We start from the raw sequence: 5,121 nt of genomic DNA on the forward strand, positions 1-5,121 counted from the left end.
TGGTGAACATCCCAATTGTTGGCTATTTAGTGACTCGGAGAGGAGGTATATTTGAAAGTTAATTTGCTAAACTATTTGTTCGAAGTTTTTTTTTCGTTCTTTTAAAAAAACGTTGAACATTTCGAGATGTGTACATAGTTTTTCATCAAAGATCCGTATAATTTTTACTCTCCCTTATTTAAATTACTTTTTGATAGTGTATTTGGACCATGTTATATGTATCTTCCTTATTTTAAATCACTTGATCATGAAGCTTTAGTTGATTGTTGAAAGTGATTATGATTGTAATGTGTGGCAAGTGAGTTACGAAGTATAAATATATGTGCACAAGGCATAATTAACATGAATATGAATTAAGATATTTATAAAGTTCTTTTTGGTGCTACATGAAAATATGTTACTTCTGTTGGTGTTTGATTTTGATGACATTGCTCGTCTCCACTTGGACTATGTAGTATTATTACACCTCGTCACAGTGACGTATTACACCTCCACTTGGACTATGAAAATTTATTAGAGATACACTCACCTCCACTTGGACTATGTAGTATTACACCTCGTCAGTCACACGTATGATTGTACCGGTAAAAAATATTCATGATCGAAACTGGTCATTATGGAGGAGGATATTATTTGGCTTCGTCGAGATTCGAATCTTTATCCTCTTCTTCAAGTCTGTTTCATCGTAATCAACTTAGTTATGCTCCAAAGATCTCTCCACCTATCAATGCATGTTGTTATGAAATTCTTAATTGGATCTTTTTATAGGTACAACAACATTAATAGGAGTCCTTACCACCCATCAATGCATGTTGTTATGAAATTCTTAACTGATTCTTTTTATAGGTACACTATTACAAAAATAACCTCAAACAGTGATGAAAGCTACGAGTGCCTACAATAAATTTGGTAATACTTATAATACAATTTAATAACACTTAGAGGCTATGAACGTGACATCCATGTCATTTATATTGTTGGAGTAAATTTGATTTTGCCAAAATCATCCGTTTGGAACACGACATAAAATTTCTTTCTTCATGTTGTGTGATAGGAGGGGACTGATATTTCCATACCAGTCGACTGACATCAGTAAAAAGTGGTTGAAATGAATTTTTATCGAGTTCTTTCCTCGCTTGATCAAGATTCTGGTCGTCGACCTTCTTGATATTCATTTGCCTTACCTCGTAAGGTCTTTCCCGTGCCAAGAGCTTGCTCCTCGACCCTCTTGGATTTTCCTTTGACACCAGTCGACTGAACTTGTGGGCACGATTGTAACAACAATCTCCCTCTTTTTAATGTTTGACAACCCAACAACTTTAGAGCACTCTTCTCCCCCTTTGATAAATATCAAAAATAGCACATGGATACAGAGAAATAAAAATAGAGAGAGCAAGACCTCCCCCTAAAACTATGCATGCATCTGAACAAACTTGGAACACACATACAAATATCATGGCAGCGGAAAAAAAATAGGCAATACAAGCAAGTGTTAATCATCATACACACACATGCAAATATATATCAACAAACACTGAAATATCCATACAAGAAATGAAATATCCAAGAACTGAATAATCCATACATCAACTATAAGTCAGACATAGAAGTAACAGAAAAAGTAGCAAAGTCATAGGCAAATGCATACATCAACAAGATAGAAACAGACAAGACAATGACAAAGACCATCAATCTAGATCCATGGGCGGAGGATCATCACTGGCCGGCGGCTCTACCGACGTGGAAGACAGTGGCGGAGGATGACCAGACATCCAAGTCTCAACCAGTGAGGTCAGACAGTCAAATCGGGTGTCGATGGAAGCAAAACCGCTAGTCACCTCCAGACGCAGCTCCTGAAATCGGGTGTCGATGGAAGCAAAGCCGCTGGTCATCTCCAGATGCAGCTCCTCAAATCTGGTGTCAATGGAATCAAATGCTGCACCTAGATACTCGCCCATGTCGACAAGGTCCTCCTCATCAGACTCCTCTGGAGCTGGTACAGTTGGGGCCTCTGCTGCTGCTGCATCTCCCTCAGCGCCCTCGGCAGCCTCTGCTCCCTTGGCCACCACGGCACCAAGCTCGTCAAAATGGTAGTTATGTCCCTCCACCCACTCCATGGCGCGATCAGCTCTTTTCATCCCGGCTAGGGAGAAGTTCCGCAATCCAATACGATCATAGTTCGTAAGTGGCTTGATGTTCGCCCTGTCCCTAGCAACATTAACGCCCGTAGATGCAAGCCATGCAGTGATGAGGTGTGGAAAAGACATGTGAACCTTCTTCTGGATAGGCACCGTGAAATGGATAATGCAGTGGAACATCTGAAGGGCGACATCAACCTCCAATCGCTCGCGGAAGGCATACATGAGGAAAAGATGACTCAACCTCACATACGCTTGACCGCGAGTGACAAGGGGCAGAAGACAACCAACAATGACCTTATAGAGAATGTTGTCGGGGGCTGAGAGACCTTGGGCAGAAAATAACTTTTTATGCAGAGGTCTATGCTGGTAGAAAAAGTGGTCAAACATAACATCTACAGTGAGATCATCAAAAGGGGCATCCAGAGGCTCGTGAAGGGTAGGAAAGCAAATGAACCCGTTGTCGGTAGGACGACAACCCAAGAAGTTATGCCAAATGGCCGGCAAAAAATCTAAGTCCCTCTTTGCGACATGGGTACGATACAAAAGAGGTTCATCACTTACAAAATGAAGGTTTCATAAAAGTCGGCCACTAGATCTAGGTTAATTGAGGTGGTGCAATAGAGAATAGTGGCAAGCTGAAAATGAGCGATGATCTCCACTATATCAGGACAATAACTGCGGAAAAAATGTTCATGGAGGAATCTAGCTGGTATAATTTTAAAGTTGATGGGACGCTCAGCTTGACCCTTACCCTTGGAAGGGCCCCTAGAAGACCCTTCACCACTCTTAATACGTTTAGACTTTCTACATGGATGCATGAATGCAACGACAATGCAATGCATGCAACGATAATGCAAAGTTAGTGACAAAAATAAGAAATGAATTGACAAGAAAAATTGAGAGGAGGTATGCTTTGGTGTCATTTGAACGTAGAAATCTGAACATGTGCTCAGTGGAGAAGAGACCACCTACGGAAAGAATGAACCAGCTAGGGTTAAATTGGAGATGTCGCAAACATGGGAAAGACAGGTCAGAGCCACCAGCCACCGTCGACTTACCAGAGGCGTAGGCGACGGGAGAAAATGACGTGCGGAACAGCCACACACCGGAGCACGAGAGAGCGACGGGAGAAAATGATGCGCGGAACAGCCACACACCGGAGCAAGCCGCCGGAGACAGCCAGAGACGAGAGCGTGGCTGGAAAGAGGAGTATCGCCGGAGATAATCGTCGGAGAAGAAAGAAACGCCGCACAGTCGACTCGAAGAAGAGAATCGCGAGGTTAGGGTTTGACCGAATCGTGACATTTTAAAACGCGCGGAATCGAAATCAGTCGACTGATGAGAAGCTCCCAGTCGACTGAACATATCTCAGTCGACTGTTATGGAGCTCCAGTCGAGTCCATTTCGCCTCTGTTCCGTATCAGTCGACTGTATTTACAATTCAGTCGACTAGGATGAGGGTTTGTCTAAACCCTAAACCCTAAACACACACAGGTATATCATGTCAGTCGACTGGAATATAATTCCAATCGAGTCAAATTCGTTTCTGTTCGAGGTCACTCGACTGACATTAAATCCCAGTCGACTGGAGTTGGTTCTGTGGCGAAGGTTGACCATTTCAGTCGACTGGAAATAAATTCCAATCGAATTCATTTTGCTTCTGGTCCGTGTAAGTCGACTAGATTTAAATTCCAGTCGAGTCATAGAGGTTCTGTGTTGAAGAATGACAAGGATAGTCGACTGGAATGAAGTTCCAGTCGAGTCAAATTGCATACTGTATCTGTGTCAGTCGACTGTACTAAGAATCCAGTCGACTCCAATCGATTTTATGTCGAGAATTCACTCGTTCAATCGACTGAATTTCTGAATTAGTCGACTGAGATGAGTTCAGTCGGCTGATAGCCAATATCAGTTGAGTGAAACGCTGAAAGAGTTAACATATAGTTTCAATATAAGCCCAACCAGGATTAGGAGATCGATATAGTCGATATGGAATGTCGAAGCCATTTCGATCGACTGGTGCTGTGTGGACATTTTACTGGTTCAGTCGACTAGATTGGAAACCGAGTCGAATCCATTTAAGTTTAGATCAAATATGCCAATTTATAAACAAGTTTAAGTTTCATTTGATACGTTTATGACAAAATATATAGATAGTGCTCAAATGATATATTTCAACAACAACATAACAATGATATATTTCAACAACATAACATAAATCCAGGTTATATATTTCAACAACAACATAACTAAAAGTTATACACACTTTTATCACACTTTACAGGGTGTTTAGTTTAGAACAAGTTATACATACACATTAAACACACATTTTCTAAAGATATGAAAACCTCAAGCTGCTTCGTTTTACTTTTGTAAGATTTGTTCCTCCTCAAGCAATTCATATCCCCTTAGGAACTCAAACTCCTGATCAGGAACCTCAAGTAGTATACCATATCCAAGCCCATCAACTAAAAGAGAGCTAGCATTGCTCCTAGCAGTAATCACAAGATCATTTCTGTCAAATGGAGTAGAATGAGAAATAGAAAATAATTACAAGTTCCTATAGTATCATTGAATTCACTCCAGAATAATATGTATGAGACATGTTTACTATAAAACAACAATAATAAAATATTTTAGTAAGAAATACAATCCTCTTACTTGCTCAACCATGTGTAATGCTAAAGGTCCACTGTATATAAGCTGTCCTCCTCTTTTCATTAGAAGAATATGAAAATCACAAAATCAACAAGTTCATCAATCAACCTATTTGGGTTAGATTATTGTGAACATGATGCTTACTATCATACTGAGGTTAGATGTGCAAATCTTAAGAAGGGTATACTGCACCTTGCATGTTTCAAGTTCTATTATTGGACAACAGAATCTTAGGCAACAGAAAATCTTATACAAAATGTGTCATTTATCATATACAAAATCTTGGACAATAAAAAATAAATATACACAACAGTGAAACAAA

This window comes from Curcuma longa, chromosome 20, assembly GCF_044706935.1.
Source record: "Curcuma longa cultivar G26 ecotype Majalengka, Jawa Barat chromosome 20, ITB_CL_G26_1.1, whole genome shotgun sequence".
Taxonomy (NCBI): domain Eukaryota; kingdom Viridiplantae; phylum Streptophyta; class Magnoliopsida; order Zingiberales; family Zingiberaceae; genus Curcuma; species Curcuma longa.